Source organism: Crinia signifera, unplaced genomic scaffold (genome assembly GCF_055691185.1).
Source record: "Crinia signifera unplaced genomic scaffold, ASM5569118v1 HAP2_SCAFFOLD_114, whole genome shotgun sequence".
Taxonomy (NCBI): Eukaryota; Metazoa; Chordata; class Amphibia; order Anura; family Myobatrachidae; genus Crinia; species Crinia signifera.
Window position 1 is genome coordinate 285,399 of NW_028142008.1, and position 17,149 is coordinate 302,547.

At 50.7% G+C, this 17,149-nt stretch overlaps 1 protein-coding gene across 2 annotated transcripts in view; it reads right to left on the reverse strand.

Moving 5' to 3' along the window:
- Positions 1 to 17,149, reverse strand: part of LOC146052740 (uncharacterized) — a 42,494-nt gene that overhangs the window by 17,815 nt on the left and 7,530 nt on the right. Inside the window, exon 1 of one of the 2 annotated variants that reach the window (XM_083167937.1) lies at positions 1,221 to 1,332. The exons of the other annotated variant lie outside the window; for it this stretch is intronic. The gene's annotated coding sequence lies outside the window, so the exon portion shown is untranslated. Of the gene's footprint in view, positions 1 to 1,220; positions 1,333 to 17,149 lie in introns of those variants that run through there. 2 annotated transcript variants of the gene reach the window in all.

Sequence of the window (17,149 nt, forward strand, 5' to 3'; positions counted from 1 at the left end):
GGACAGAGAGCAGCTGGTGAGGGGGAGGGGTGGCTGTGGCTGTCTGGGTGCTCAGGTGTCAGCGGAAGCAGTAGTAGTAGTTGGGACGGAGAGCAGCTGGTGAGGGGAAGGGGTGGCTGTGGCTGTCTGGGCGCTCAGGTGTCAGCGGAAGCAGTAGTAGTAGTTGGGACAGAGAGCAGCTGGTGATGGGGAGGGGTGGCTGTGGCTGTCTGGGCGCTCAGGTGTCAGCGGAAGCAGTAGTAGTAGTTGGGACAGAAAGCAGCTGGTGAGGGGAAGGGGTGGCTGTGGCTGTCTGGGCGCTCAGGTGTCAGCGGAAGCAGTAGTAGTAGTTGGGACAGAGAGCAGCTGGTGAGGGGGAGGGGTGGCTGTGGCTGTCTGGGTGCTCAGATGTCAGCGGAAGCAGTAGTAGCAGTTGGGACGGAGAGCAGCTGGTGAGGGGAAGGGATGGCTGTGGCTGTCTGGGTGCTCAGGTGTCAGCGGAAGCAGTAGTAGTAGTTGGGACGGAGAGCAGCTGGTGAGGGGAAGGGGTGGCTGTGGCTGTCAGGGCGCTCAGGTGTCAGCGGAAGCAGTAGTAGTAGTTGGGACAGAGAGCAGCTGGTGAGGGGAAGGGGTGGCTGTGGCTGTCTGGGCGCTCAGGTGTCAGCGGAAGCAGTAGTAGTAGTTGGGACAGAGAGCAGCTGGTGAGGGGGAGGGGTGGCTGTGGCTGTCTGGGCGCTCAGGTGTCAGCGGAAGCAGTAGTAGTAGTTAGGACAGAGAGCAGCTGGTGAGGGGGAGGGGTGGCTGTGGCTGTCTGGGCGCTCAGGTGTCAGCGGAAGCAGTAGTAGTAGTTGGGACAGAGAGCAGCTGGTGAGGGGAAGGGGTGGCTGTGGCTGTCTGGGCGCTCAGGTGTCAGCGGAAGCAGTAGTAGTAGTTGGGATGGAGAGCAGCTGGTGAGGGGAAGGGGTGGCTGTGGCTGTCTGGGTGCTCAGGTGTCAGCGGAAGCAGTAGTTGGGACGGAGAGCAGCTGGTGAGGGGAATGGGTCTGGGCAGGGGAGCGTTATTATAACACATGTACCTGTGCGAAGCAGCGGCAGGACACTAGTCCAGGATAATTGGATAGCCCCCGGCAAATCCGCTAGCTGCAGACAATTACAGCAGCTGATTGATACTGGACATAGTGGATAACACATTCCCTGCCGTAGTGATCAGTCCCCAATATGATAAGATAATGTTATAGTCACCTTCTCCTCCCGTATCACTGGCCGGCCGCAGTGTCCCACATACACCGGAGGGGAGAGGAGGATCCGGTTATATTTCTGCCTCCAGTTACAGAGATCATACACAATTCACGGCGCTCAGGTGTCAGCGGAAGCAGTAGTAGTAGTTGGGACGGAGAGCAGCTGGTGAGGGGACGGGGTGGCTGTGGCTGTCTGGGCGCTCAGGTGTCAGCGGAAGCAGTAGTAGTAGTTGGGACGGAGAGCAGCTGGTGAGGGGACGGGGTGGCTGTGGCTGTCTGGGCGCTGTGGCTGCCACTGGCTGTCTGGGTGCTCAGGTGTCAGCGGAAGCAGTAGTAGTTGGGACAGAGAGCAGCTGGTGAGGGGAAGGGGTGGCTGTGGCTGTCTGGGCGCTCTGGCTGTGGCTGTCTGGGCGCTGTGGCTGTCTGGGCGCTGTGGCTGCCACTGGCTGTCTGGGTGCTCAGGTGTCAGCGGAAGCAGTAGTAGTTGGGACAGAGAGCAGCTGGTGAGGGGAAGGGGTGGCTGTGGCTGTCTGGGCGCTCAGGTGTCAGCGGAAGCAGTAGTAGTCATTGGGACAGAGAGCAGCTGGTGAGGGGGAGGGGTGGCTGTGGCTGTCTGGGTGCTCAGGTGTCAGCGGAAGCAGTAGTAGTAGTTGGGACAGAGAGCAGCTGGTGAGGGGGAGGGGTGGCTGTGGCTGTCTGGGTGGTCAGGTGTCAGCGGAAGCAGTAGTAGTAGTTGGGACAGAGAGCAGCTGGTGAGGGGGAGGGGTGGCTGTGGCTGTCTGGGTGCTCAGGTGTCAGCGGAAGCAGTAGTTGGGACAGAGAGCAGCTGGTGAGGGGAAGGGGTGGCTGTGGATGTCTGGGTGCTCAGGTGTCAGCGGAAGCAGTAGTTGGGATAGAGAGCAGCTGGTGAGGGGGAGGGGTGGCTGTGCCTGTCTGGGTGGTCAGGTGTCAGCGGAAGCAGTAGTTGTTGGGACAGAGAGCAGCTGGTGAGGGGAAGGGGTGGCTGTGGCTGTCTAGGTGCTCAGGTGTCAGCGGAAGCAGTAGTAGTAGTTGGGACAGAGAGCAGCTGGTGAGGGGAAGGGGTGGCTGTGGCTGTCTGGGTGCTCAGGTGTCAGCGGAAGCAGTAGTTGGGACAGAGAGCAGCTGGTGAGGGGACGGGGTGGCTGTGGATGTCTGGGTGCTCAGGTGTCAGCGGAAGCAGTAGTTGGGACAGAGAGCAGCTGGTGAGGGGGAGGGGTGGCTGTGGCTGTCTGGGTGCTCAGGTGTCAGCGGAAGCAGTAGTAGTAGTTGGGACAGAGAGCAGCTGGTGATGGGGAGGGGTGGCTGTCTGGGTGCTCAGGTGTCAGCGGAAGCAGTAGTAGTAGTTGGGATGGAGAGCAGCTGGTGAGGGGGAGGGGTGGCTGTGGCTGTCTGGGTGGTCAGGTGTCAGCGGAAGCAGTAGTAGTTGGGACGGAGAGCAGCTGGTGAGGGGACGGGGTGGCTGTGGCTGTCTGGGTGGTCAGGTGTCAGCGGAAGCAGTAGTAGTAGTTGGGACAGAGAGCAGCTGGTGAGGGGAAGGGGTGGCTGTGGCTGTCTGGGTGCTCAGGTGTCAGCGGAAGCAGTAGTAGTAGTTGGGACAGAGAGCAGCTGGTGAGGGGAAGGGGTGGCTGTCTGGGTGCTCAGGTGTCAGCGGAAGCAGTAGTAGTAGTTGGGACAGAGAGCAGCTGGTGAGGGGAAGGGGTGGCTGTCTGGGTGCTCAGGTGTCAGCGGAAGCAGTAGTAGTAGTTGGGACAGAGAGCAGCTGGTGAGGGGAAGGGGTGGCTGTGGCTGTCTGGGCGCTCAGGTGTCAGCGGAAGCCGTAGTAGTAGTTGGGACAGAGAGCAGCTGGTGAGGGGAAGGGGTGGCTGTGGCTGTCTGGGTGCTCAGGTGTCAGTGGAAGCAGTAGTAGTAGTTAGGACAGAGAGCAGCTGGTGAGGGGAAGGGGTGGCTGTGGCTGTCAGGGTGCTCAGGTGTCAGCGGAAGCAGTAGTAGTAGTTGGGACAGAGAGCAGCTGGTGAGGGGAAGGGGTGGCTGTCTGGGTGCTCAGGTGTCAGCGGAAGCAGTAGTAGTAGTTGGGACAGAGAGCAGCTGGTGAGGGGAAGGGGTGGCTGTGGCTGTCTGGGCGCTCAGGTGTCAGCGGAAGCAGTAGTAGTAGTTGGGACGGAGAGCAGCTGGTGAGGGGAAGGGGTGGCTGTGGCTGTCTGGGTGCTCAGGTGTCAGCGGAAGCAGTAGTTGGGACGGAGAGCAGCTGGTGAGGGGAATGGGTCTGGGCAGGGGAGCGTTATTATAACACATGTACCTGTGCGAAGCAGCGGCAGGACACTAGTCCAGGATAATTGGATAGCCCCCGGCAAATCCGCTAGCTGCAGACAATTACAGCAGCTGATTGATACTGGACATAGTGGATAACACATTCCCTGCCGTAGTGATCAGTCCCCAATATGATAAGATAATGTTATAGTCACCTTCTCCTCCCGTATCACTGGCCGGCCGCAGTGTCCCACATACACCGGAGGGGAGAGGAGGATCCGGTTATATTTCTGCCTCCAGTTACAGAGATCATACACAATTCACGGCGCTCAGGTGTCAGCGGAAGCAGTAGTAGTAGTTGGGACGGAGAGCAGCTGGTGAGGGGACGGGGTGGCTGTGGCTGTCTGGGCGCTCAGGTGTCAGCGGAAGCAGTAGTAGTAGTTGGGACGGAGAGCAGCTGGTGAGGGGACGGGGTGGCTGTGGCTGTCTGGGCGCTGTGGCTGCCACTGGCTGTCTGGGTGCTCAGGTGTCAGCGGAAGCAGTAGTAGTTGGGACAGAGAGCAGCTGGTGAGGGGAAGGGGTGGCTGTGGCTGTCTGGGCGCTCTGGCTGTGGCTGTCTGGGCGCTGTGGCTGTCTGGGCGCTGTGGCTGCCACTGGCTGTCTGGGTGCTCAGGTGTCAGCGGAAGCAGTAGTAGTTGGGACAGAGAGCAGCTGGTGAGGGGAAGGGGTGGCTGTGGCTGTCTGGGCGCTCAGGTGTCAGCGGAAGCAGTAGTAGTCATTGGGACAGAGAGCAGCTGGTGAGGGGGAGGGGTGGCTGTGGCTGTCTGGGTGCTCAGGTGTCAGCGGAAGCAGTAGTAGTAGTTGGGACAGAGAGCAGCTGGTGAGGGGGAGGGGTGGCTGTGGCTGTCTGGGTGGTCAGGTGTCAGCGGAAGCAGTAGTAGTAGTTGGGACAGAGAGCAGCTGGTGAGGGGGAGGGGTGGCTGTGGCTGTCTGGGTGCTCAGGTGTCAGCGGAAGCAGTAGTTGGGACAGAGAGCAGCTGGTGAGGGGAAGGGGTGGCTGTGGATGTCTGGGTGCTCAGGTGTCAGCGGAAGCAGTAGTTGGGACAGAGAGCAGCTGGTGAGGGGAAGGGGTGGCTGTGGATGTCTGGGTGCTCAGGTGTCAGCGGAAGCAGTAGTTGGGATAGAGAGCAGCTGGTGAGGGGGAGGGGTGGCTGTGCCTGTCTGGGTGGTCAGGTGTCAGCGGAAGCAGTAGTTGTTGGGACGGAGAGCAGCTGGTGAGGGGAAGGGGTGGCTGTGGCTGTCTAGGTGCTCAGGTGTCAGCGGAAGCAGTAGTAGTAGTTGGGACAGAGAGCAGCTGGTGAGGGGAAGGGGTGGCTGTGGCTGTCTGGGTGCTCAGGTGTCAGCGGAAGCAGTAGTTGGGACAGAGAGCAGCTGGTGAGGGGACGGGGTGGCTGTGGATGTCTGGGTGCTCAGGTGTCAGCGGAAGCAGTAGTTGGGACAGAGAGCAGCTGGTGAGGGGGAGGGGTGGCTGTGGCTGTCTGGGTGCTCAGGTGTCAGCGGAAGCAGTAGTAGTAGTTGGGACAGAGAGCAGCTGGTGATGGGGAGGGGTGGCTGTCTGGGTGCTCAGGTGTCAGCGGAAGCAGTAGTAGTAGTTGGGATGGAGAGCAGCTGGTGAGGGGGAGGGGTGGCTGTGGCTGTCTGGGTGGTCAGGTGTCAGCGGAAGCAGTAGTAGTTGGGACGGAGAGCAGCTGGTGAGGGGACGGGGTGGCTGTGGCTGTCTGGGTGGTCAGGTGTCAGCGGAAGCAGTAGTAGTAGTTGGGACAGAGAGCAGCTGGTGAGGGGAAGGGGTGGCTGTGGCTGTCTGGGTGCTCAGGTGTCAGCGGAAGCAGTAGTAGTAGTTGGGACAGAGAGCAGCTGGTGAGGGGAAGGGGTGGCTGTCTGGGTGCTCAGGTGTCAGCGGAAGCAGTAGTAGTAGTTGGGACAGAGAGCAGCTGGTGAGGGGAAGGGGTGGCTGTCTGGGTGCTCAGGTGTCAGCGGAAGCAGTAGTAGTAGTTGGGACAGAGAGCAGCTGGTGAGGGGAAGGGGTGGCTGTGGCTGTCTGGGCGCTCAGGTGTCAGCGGAAGCCGTAGTAGTAGTTGGGACAGAGAGCAGCTGGTGAGGGGAAGGGGTGGCTGTGGCTGTCTGGGTGCTCAGGTGTCAGTGGAAGCAGTAGTAGTAGTTAGGACAGAGAGCAGCTGGTGAGGGGAAGGGGTGGCTGTGGCTGTCTGGGTGCTCAGGTGTCAGCGGAAGCAGTAGTAGTAGTTGGGACGGAGAGCAGCTGGTGAGGGGGAGGGGTGGCTGTCTGGGTGCTCAGGTGTCAGCGGAAGCAGTAGTAGTAGTTGGGACGGAGAGCAGCTGGGGAAGGGGTGGCTGTGGCTGTCTGGGCGCTCAGGTGTCAGCGGAAGCAGTAGTAGTAGATGGGACAGAGAGCAGCTGGTGAGGGGAAGGGGTGGCTGTGGCTGTCTGGGTGCTCAGGTGTCAGCGGAAGCAGTAGTAGTAGTTGGGACGGAGAGCAGCTGGTGAGGGGGAGGGGTGGCTGTGCCTGTCTGGGTGGTCAGGTGTCAGCGGAAGCAGTAGTTGTTGGGACGGAGAGCAGCTGGTGAGGGGAAGGGGTGGCTGTGGCTGTCTGGGTGCTCAGGTGTCAGCGGAAGCAGTAGTAGTAGTTGGGACAGAGAGCAGCTGGTGAGGGGAAGGGGTGGCTGTGGCTGTCTGGGTGCTCAGGTGTCAGCGGAAGCAGTAGTAGTAGATGGGACAGAGAGCAGCTGGTGATGGGGAGGGGTGGCTGTGGCTGTCTGGGCGCTCAGGTGTCAGCGGAAGCAGTAGTAGTAGTTGGGACGGAGAGCAGCTGGTGAGGGGAATGGGTCTGGGCAGGGGAGCGTTATTATAACACATGTACCTGTGCGAAGCCGCGGCAGGACACTAGTCCAGGATAATTGGATAGCCCCCGGCAAATCCGCTAGCTACAGACAATTACAGCAGCTGATTGATACTGGACATAGTGTATAACACATTCCCTGCTGTAGTGATCAGTCCCCAATATGATAAGATAATGTTACAGTCACCTTCTCCTCCCGTATCACTGGCCGGCCGCAGTGTCCCACATACACCGGAGGGGAGAGGAGGATCCGGTTATATTTCTGCCTCCAGTTACAGAGATCATACACAAGTCACGGCAATGCGGATTCTGCACCTGAGTATAAGGAGACAATGGTTATAGGAATAACTCCCATACACTGGTGTAAATTGGCAGCACTCACAGACTGGTCTCACTGAAGGTGTGTACACACAGCAGATCCTGCTGTGAGGTGCGAGTCCCGATGCGACTGCGATGGGACTCGCATCTCACAGCATGCCAGAGGGGCACAATTTAGACTATATAGTGTTGCCTGCCTCTCTATCTGGCTGCCGATTTGCTCTCACACAGGAGCACGCATCGGCAGCGCATCGGGCTCGCAAGCCCTAAAAAAGCATGCGATTTGATTGCGATATGGCTTCCTATTTCGGGAACATCAGAAGCCAAATCTTACCATGTGTACACACTTTAAGCAGTGTTCGCGAAAACCACCCAAAAAAGTGGGTCCCGGGGACCCTTTACTTCTAAAAATTGGGGCCCTACCCGACGTTTTCTGGGTCCCAACGGAATAAAGCCTCCTCTACCCTTTTCCCCAGCACGGCACATGTGGGCCGTGGGGGGGAAGTATCAATTGGCCCACTCCATATACTAGAAACTATACAAACCTGAACAGTGCGCGCCGAAGGGCGAATTTAGGGCATTTTTTTTTTGTGGGGGGGGAGTGGTGTGTTCACATAGTAGTACCAATTCACATTCCAGCACACACCGTTATGCCCAGTACACATTCCAGCACACACAGTTATGCCCAGTACACATTCCAGCACACACCGTTATGCCCAGTACACATTCCAGCACACACCGTTATGCCCAGTACACATTCCAGCACACACCGTTATGCCCAGTACACATTCCAGCACACACCGTTATGCCCAGTACACATTCCAGCACACACCGTTATGCCCAGTACACATTCCAGCACACACCGTTATGCCCAGTACACATTCCAGCACACACCGTTATGCCCAGTACACATTCCAGCACACACCGTTATGCCCAGTACACATTCCAGCACACACCGTTATGCCCAGTACACATTCCAGCACACACCGTCATGCCCAGTACACATTACAGCACACACCGTCATGCCCAGTACACATTCCAGCACACACCGTCATGCCCAGTACACATTCCAGCACACACCGTTATGCCCAGTACACATTCCAGCACACACCGTCATGCCCAGTACACATTCCAGCACACACCGTCATGCCCAGTACACATTCCAGCACACACCGTTATGCCCAGTACACATTCCAGCACACACCGTTATGCCCAGTACACACCGTTATGCCCAGTACACATTATAGTACACACAGTTATGCCCAGTACACATTCCAGCACACACCGTCATGCCCAGTACACATTCCAGCACACACCGTTATGCCCAGTACACATTATAGTACACACAGTTATGCCCAGTACACCCCGTTATGCCCAGTACACATTATAGTACACACTGTAATGGCCAGTATATATTATAGCACACACCGATATGCCCAGTATATATAATAGCACCTACATGCTTGTTGCTAGGGGTTATATGCTCCTTGCAGGAGTTACATGCTGGGGGGGGGGGGGGGGGGCATATTATGCTGGTTTCCACAGGGGAGGGGGAGTTTTATGCTGGTTGCCATGAGACGATGTTCACTATTTCGGGAACATCAGAAGCCAAATCTTACCATGTGTACACGCTATAAGTCAGATAGTCTGTCACCTCATATAACGTTTTCCTTTATTCCAACCGTCATCAGACACAGAGACATAAACGTTAACTTACGGTGTAGACTCAAACTCAGTATATCCCTGATGTAAGGTAAGGTGACAGGGGAAATATATTATTAAATATATATAAAGATTTATTCAATGCCGGCACTGAAGCCTGTGAGATCCAACTTTTTTTACTCGGATCTGTTTTGTGGGATACTGCCGCACATTGCGGAATACACGGCCATCCTCTGCCAATCCGCAGCCGTGTCACACAATTTACAGACTTTCCAACACTCGGTACATTGCGGAATACACGGCCATTCTCTGCCAATCCGCAGCCGTGTCACACACTGTACAGACTTTCCAACACTCTGTACATTGCGGAATACACGGCCATTCTCTGCCAATCCGCAGCAGTGTCACACAATGTACAGACTTTCCAACACTCGGTACATTGCGGAATACACGGCCTTTCTCTGACAATCCGCAGCCGTGTCACACAATATACAGACTTTCCAACACTCGGTACATTGCGGAATACACGGCCATTCTCTGCCAATCCGCAGCCGTGTCACACAATTTACAGACTTTCCAGCACTCGGTACATTGCGGAATACACGGCCATTCTCTGCCAATCCGCAGCCGTGTCACACAATTTACAGACTTTCCAACACTCGGTACATTGCGGAATACACGGCCATCCTCTGCCAATCCGCAGCCGTGTCACACAATATACAGACTTTCCAACACTCGGTACATTGCGGAATACACGGCCATTCTCTTCCAATCCGCAGCCGTGTCACACAATATACAGACTTTCCAACACTCTTGGTTGTGGTTGGTTGGAGGTACTCTGTCCTGCGCGCCTCCTTCGGCTGCCTGAAAATTGCCACTAAGGTCACCCTCAGACCTTGGGTTTTGGAATGCTAGTGGAGTGGGTGTGGTAATCGTACTGGGCGCCAAAGTTAAAATATAACAAGGTTTAATGGTACAAATGTAAAAACATATAAAAAGCAGTGTATGAACACATAAAACAAGAGTGCAATTCTTCTTACCCCTAAGGGTATTTGGAGCCAGCAAGGATGGAAAGAGGGGGCAGGATGCAGTCCGGAATGTGCACCCTGCTCTAGGCTCCAAATACCTTAGCACTGGGTTGATCCTGATGGTTACTTGTGGATACCAGTCACTGCCGACGCGTTTCGAGCATCAGGGTGCTCTTCTTCCTGGGCGCAGTGACTGGCATCCACCTTGGGCTGGTATTTATGAAAAAACAAGCGCTGCGTCATGTCCGTGACCGGAAGTGCGTCATCATCACTTCCGGTCCGGCGGTTCCGATAATGAAGTGTAAAAACATATATAAACATATAGTTAGCCTCTAGATGGTCTATAGTCTGAGGGGGGCATGCCTCAGTAGTATCCCCTGGTGAGAGTGTCCCGTTTGGTGACACGATTGCGATGTACGTATCGCAACTTCCGGGAACCTGGTCTGGATGACGACTTCCGGTCCCGGCTGCCTGGTTGGCGGTGCGTGTATTCCTGGTTGGCGGAAGTTCCATTAGTAGCGGAGGCTCAATAGTAGATGTTCTCCAGAGGTTTTGTGATATGTGAAAAAGAGAGATACTCAATAAAGATGCTTGGAAATATGACGGGGTGAAGGTGAGGGTAAATAAATGTGAAAGAATAAATGAAAATAAAATAAATGAATAATGAATGGCAAATAAAATAATGATAATAATAATAATGGAATGAAAAACTGTAAATAAGAAAATGAAACAGTAAATAAATAAAATAAAATAAAACATGAAATAGAAATAAAAATAAATATAAAATGTAAATATAAAAATAAAAATAAATAAAAATAAATAAAAATAAATAAAAAAAAATAAAAATAAAATAAAAAAATAAAAATATAAAAAAAAAATAAATAAAATAAAATGAAATAAAATATAAATAAAAATGAAATAAAAATAAAAATAAATAAAAATAAAACTGATAGGTGAAAATAAAATAAAATAGAGATGCGTATTTGAAAATGAACGGTGGAGGTGAAGATCAATGGGGTGGTCAGATGTTTATGAAACTGAATGGGACATGTTAGATCACATGAACCATTTAAGTTCAAAGTCTTTATTGAGTCCTGTAGGTACTAGTGTTTTTAACTGGAAAATCCAATTCATTTCTTTTTTGGCTAGTCTGAGTTCAACATCACGATGTCTCCAGGATGCTTTGATGGATTCGATTCCAAGAAATGTTTTGATTTGGTTAGGGTTGCAATTATGTTTCTTTTTGAAGTGATCGGATAATGAATGGATTTCTACCCCTTTCTTGATGTTCCTAACGTGTTCTGACATCCGCGTTTTCAGGGCTCTTGTTGTTCTTCCTACATAATGAAGGCCACAGTTGCATTCTATTAGGTATACGATGTTGGTGGTATGGCAAGTTATGAAATCTTTAATGTGGTAGGTGTTGCCATTCATGGTGAATTCCGTGATTTTAGTTTTATCAGTTTTCACTGTTTTGCACATGATGCAGGTCCCACATCGGTGGAATCCTTTTGTCTTAATCCGGGTATTTACAGTGGTATCTAGAGCGCTCCTAACCAATTTCCTTTGGAGGTTTTGTGCTTTTTTATAAATGAAAGGTGGTTTTGATGGGAGGTCTTTCATTAGAATGGGGTCCTTCTGCAGTATGTGCCAATGTTTTTTGAAAATTTGTTCAAGTTTTTTATGATGTGAACCATAAGTAGTTAGGAAAGCGTATTTGTTTAATTTGGATGTTTTAGGTAGTTGTTTTTCCAGAAGTCGCTCTCTTGTTGTTTCTAGAACAATTTCCTTGGTTTCTTTCAGTTCAATCTCTCTGTACCCTCTGGCTTTGAAGTTTTCCATCATGTTCCCCATTTGTTCTTGGCATACTTCTTCTTCTGTACAGTTTCTTTTGATGCGGAGGAGTTGGCTTTTGGGGACCCCATCTAGCCATCTTTTTAAGTGCTCGCTGTCTCTCTGAATATAACTATTGGTGTCTGTTGGTTTACGGAAGGTCTTGGTGTGTATGTTTCCCTCTTTCACGTATATTGTCAGATCCAGAAAGTTAATTTCGGTTTTGCTGATTTGAAATGTGAATTTCAGATTTACATTATTATTATTCAGATGTTGGCAGAAGGATTGTAGATCTTCCTCTTGTCCTTGCCAAAAGAAGAGTACATCGTCGATGTAGCGGTGCCATGAGACCAGATTTGCCTCCCATCTGTTGTTATTCCAAATATGCTCTTCCTCCCACCTAGCCAGGAAGAGATTGGCATAAGACGGGGCAAATCTGGTCCCCATGGCAGTCCCAGTTTGTTGTAGATAGTAATCTCCTTTGAAGAAGAAATGATTGTTTTTGAGTATGAATTCAATGCTCTTCAGAAGGAAATCTATCTTCTGAGGGGAGTGTTCTGTTTTTTCCAAGAACCATTTTGATGATTGTAGGCCATCGTTATGGTCTATGATAGTGTAGAGCGATGTGATATCTGCTGCTATCATATAAGTATCTTCACTATGTTTGATGGTCTTCAATTTGTTTAAGGCGTCTGTAGTATCCTTCAGATAGGATTTGGTTTGGTGTACCAGAGGTTGTAGATGATGGTCTACATATGCTGATAAGTTACTGGTGAGGCTATTAGTACCCGCAATGATGGGTCGACCAGGGGGATTGAGTTCATCTTTGTGCATTTTGGGAAGTATGTAAATGGTGGGAGTTGTAGGATCTGATATGGATATGAAATCTTTTTCGTCTTTGGTAATGGTACCATTTACCTGAGATTCTACTAGGAGATTTTCAAAATTCTTTGTTATTCTGGCGGTAGGGTCACCTTTGAGTTTTTTATATGTGGCAGTTTTTAGTTGGTTCAGCACTGCCTGTTCGTACCAGTCTTTCTCCATGATAACCACACTACCCCCTTTGTCCGATGGTTTAATAACAATCTGTGAATTTTTTTGTAGGTTTTTGAGTGCCTGTTGTTCTTTCCTTTGTAGGTTCCACTTAGTGATGTATTTGGTATTGTTAAGCTTCTCAATGTCGTCTGTGACCAGTTTGGCGAAGGTCTCGACATATGGGCCTTTCATATGGGCTGGGTAGAAAGTTGACTTTTTCTTAAAGGGGTTGATGTCCACTTCGTCTGTGTTCTCCGGTATTGTTTGTTCTTGGTTATTAAAGAATTTCTTTAAAGTCAGTTTCCTGACATACTTCTGTACATCTATGAAGGTTTGAAAATGATCCATAGTACTGGTAGGTGCAAATTTCAAACCTCTCTGTAGAACTTTTTCTTCTGTGGCCGATAGTGTATGACTGCTTAGATTATAAACACGGCATGGTTCTTCTGGGATATTGTCGGTGGTTTTGAGTGGGTGGGTAGTTGTTTTCATCTTTTTAGTTTTCAGAAGTTTCCTTCTTTCTTTCTGTTTCCCTCCCCGTTTTCCCCTTTGGTGGGTTTTCTTTAATTTCTCCAGTTCCGTCCTTTGTTTAGAAAAGGGCTGTGTGTGGGTGCTTCTTCCAATGGATGGAAGCGGTTGCGTAAGGGTAGTTCATTATAGTAGTTGTTTTGATGTCTGTAGTTTTCCCTAAAATTCCTCCTTGGGGTGATCCATTCTGTATCTCGTCTTCTCTGGTTATAATTTCTGTTAAATGTTGGTCGAGGGGGTACTTGTCGTCCATAGTTTTGTAGTTCCTCTCTGTAGGGACGTTCTCTGTTGTTATATTGTGGTTGGCGAGGATGTCTTTGTTCCTTTGTGTGTCTTCTAGTTTGGAGGTTGTCCTTCTCTTTTTCTCTGTCCTTTTTGTTCTTTTTGCTTTTTTTTCCCCGTTTCAAAAAGTCAAAGTCTCTCTGAAATTTCCGCCACTTCTTGTTAACCAGTTTCCGTGTATTTTTCTCAATTTTATGTTCTATTTCTTTGTGTAGTTCTATCACATCCTCCTGTTCTTCGAACGGTTGTATAAGTTTTTGTATTACCGTGATTTTCTCCTTAAGATTCTTCAGATCTTTCCTCCTTTCTCTGATTATGAGGTCGATAAGTGAAAAGGAACAATGATTTAGGATGCATTCCCATTCTTTTTTGAACTCATCTGAGGCGTCTCCAAATGATGGAGTCTTTTTGATGGTGAGTCCTCTGGGGATAACTTTTTCTGCCTGGTATTTCTCAAGAGCAGCTATTTCCCACCAGAGTTTATTTTCTTTTAAGAGGCATTTGCTGAGGCCGGCCATGGCTGTTTCAATATTGTCGTCGCTGATGTCTTGTTCCTTAAATTCAAGATAGAAAGCTGATTTGACTAAGTGCTCTCTTTCGTTGAAGTGATGAAACATGGTGCAGCAGGGGTGAGTTCCTCCGAGGGAGTATTGGAATATTGGTTGTGGTTGGTTGGAGGTACTCTGTCCTGCGCGCCTCCTTCGGCTGCCTGAAAATTACCACTAAGGTCACCCTCAGACCTTGGGTTTTGGAATGCTAGTGGAGTGGGTGTGGTAATCGTACTGGGCGCCAAAGTTAAAATATAACAAGGTTTAATGGTACAAATGTAAAAACATATAAAAAGCAGTGTATGAACACATAAAACAAGAGTGCAATTCTTCTTACCCCTAAGGGTATTTGGAGCCAGCAAGGATGGAAAGAGGGGGCAGGATGCAGTCCGGAATGTGCACCCTGCTCTAGGCTCCAAATACCTTAGCACTGGGTTGATCCTGATGGTTACTTGTGGATACCAGTCACTGCCGACGCGTTTCGAGCATCAGGGTGCTCTTCTTCCTGGGCGCAGTGACTGGCATCCACCTTGGGCTGGTATTTATGAAAAAACAAGCGCTGCGTCATGTCCGTGACCGGAAGTGCGTCATCATCACTTCCGGTCCGGCGGTTCCGATAATGAAGTGTAAAAACATATATAAACATATAGTTAGCCTCTAGATGGTCTATAGTCTGAGGGGGGCATGCCTCAGTAGTATCCCCTGGTGAGAGTGTCCCGTTTGGTGACACGATTGCGATGTACGTATCGCAACTTCCGGGAACCTGGTCTGGATGACGACTTCCGGTCCCGGCTGCCTGGTTGGCGGTGCGTGTATTCCTGGTTGGCGGAAGTTCCATTAGTAGCGGAGGCTCAATAGTAGATGTTCTCCAGAGGTTTTGTGATATGTGAAAAAGAGAGATACTCAATAAAGATGCTTGGAAATATGACGGGGTGAAGGTGAGGGTAAATAAATGTGAAAGAATAAATGAAAATAAAATAAATGAATAATGAATGGCAAATAAAATAATGATAATAATAATAATGGAATGAAAAACTGTAAATAAGAAAATGAAACAGTAAATAAATAAAATAAAATAAAACATGAAATAGAAATAAAAATAAATATAAAAATAAAAATAAATAAAAATAAATAAAAATAAATATAAATAAAAAAAAATAAAAAAAAAAAAAATAAATAAATAAATCCTCTGCCAATCCGCAGCCGTGTCACACAATTTACAGACTTTCCAACACTCGGTACATAGTGGAATACACGGCCATTCTCTGCCAATCCGCAGCCGTGTCACACAATTTACAGACTTTCCAACACTCGGTACATTGTGGAATACACGGCCATTCTCTGGCAATCCGCAGCCGTGTCACACAATTTACAGACTTTCCAACACTCGGTACATTGCGGAATACACGGCCATTCTCTGCCAATCCGCAGCCGTGTCACACAATATACAGACTTTCCAACACTCGGTAAATTGCGGAATACACGGCCATTCTCTGCCAATCCGCAGCCGTGTCACACAATATACAGACTTTCCAACACTCGGTACATTGTGGAATACACGGCCATTCTCTACCAATCCGCAGCCGTGTCACACAATATACAGACTTTCCAACACTCTGTACATTGCGGAATACACGGCCATCCTCTACCAATCCGCAGCCGTGTCACACAATATACAGACTTTCCAACACTCGGTACATTGCGGAATACACGGCCATCCTCTGCCAATCCGCAGCTGTTTCACACAATTTACAGACTTTCCAACACTCGGTACATTGCGGAATACACGGCCATTCTCTGCCAATCCGCAGCCGTTTCACACAATTTACAGACTTTCCAACACTCGGTACATTGTGGAATGCACGGCCATTCTCTGCCACTCCGCAGCCGTGTCACACAACATACAGACTTTCCAACACTTGGTACATTGCGGAATACACGGCCATTCTCTACCAATCCGCAGCCGTGTCACACAATATACAGACTTTCCAACACTCGGTACATTGCGGAATACACGGCCATCCTCTGCCAATCCGCAGCCGTGTCACACAATTTACAGACTTTCCAACACTCGGTACATTGTGGAATACACGGCCATTCTCTGCCAATCCGCAGCCGTTTCACACAATTTACAGACTTTCCAACACTCGGTACATTGTGGAATGCACGGCCATTCTCTGCCACTCCGCAGCCGTGTCACACAACATACAGACTTTCCAACACTCGGTACATTGCGGAATACACGGCCATTCTCTGCCAATCCGCAGCCGTGTCACACAATATACAGACTTTCCAACACTCGGTACATTGCGGAATACACGGCCATCCTCTGCCAATCCGCAGCCGTGTCACACAATTTACAGACTTTCCAACACTCGGTACATTGTGGAATACACGGCCATTCTCTACCAATCCGCAGCCGTGTCACACAATTTACAGACTTTCCAACACTCGGTACATTGTGGAATACACGGCCATTCTCTACCAATCCGCAGCCGTGTCACACAATTTACAGACTTTCCAACACTCGGTACATTGCGGAATACACGGCCATTCTCTGCCAATCCGCAGCTGTGTCACACAATGTACAGACTTTCCAACACTCGGTACATTGCGGAATACACGGCCATCCTCTACCAATCCGCAGCCGTGTCACACAATGTACAGACTTTCCAACACTCGGTACATTGTGGAATACACGGCCATTCTCTGCCAATCCGCAGCCGTGTCACACAATTTACAGATTTTCCAGCACTCGGTTCTGTCAGGACTGGGGATTGGGACCCGGGAGTGACCTTGGTGGTTAGCTGACTACCAATGGAACTGGAGACTGAAGGCGTGTGGATAAGATGAATGATGTTTATTGTACAGTAGGAAATTGGCACAGAAGACGACACAGTCTGCAATAGTCTCTGGGAGAGTTAACAGGAAACAACGGAGTAGCAGGATGCTGATGGGGCACAGGTGCTGGATGCAGACGGGGCACAGGTGCTGGATGCAGACGGGGCACAGGTGCTGGATGCAGACGGGGCACAGGTGCTGGATGCAGACGGGGCACAGGTGCTGGATGCAGACGGGGCACAGGTGCTGGATGCAGACGGGGCACAGGTGCTGGATGCAGACGGGGCACAGGTGCTGGATGCAGACGGGGCACAGGTGCTGGATGCAGACGGGGCACAGGTGCTGGATGCAGACGGGGCACAGGTGCTGGATGCAGACGGGGCACAGGTGCTGGATGCAGACGGGGCACAGGTGCTGGATGCAGACGGGGCACAGGTGCTGGATGCAGACGGGGCACAGGTGCTGGATGCAGACGGAGCACAGGTGCTGGATGCAGACGGAGCACAGGTGCTGGAGTGGAGACGTGTCAACAGGCACGGAGGACTGGCAGCAGGTGCAGCTGGTCGACAGCAGGAGTGGAGACGTGTCAACAGGCACGGAGGACTGGCAGCAGGTGCAGCTGGTCGACAGCAGGAGTGGAGATGTGTCAACAGGCACGGAGGACTGGCAGCAGGTG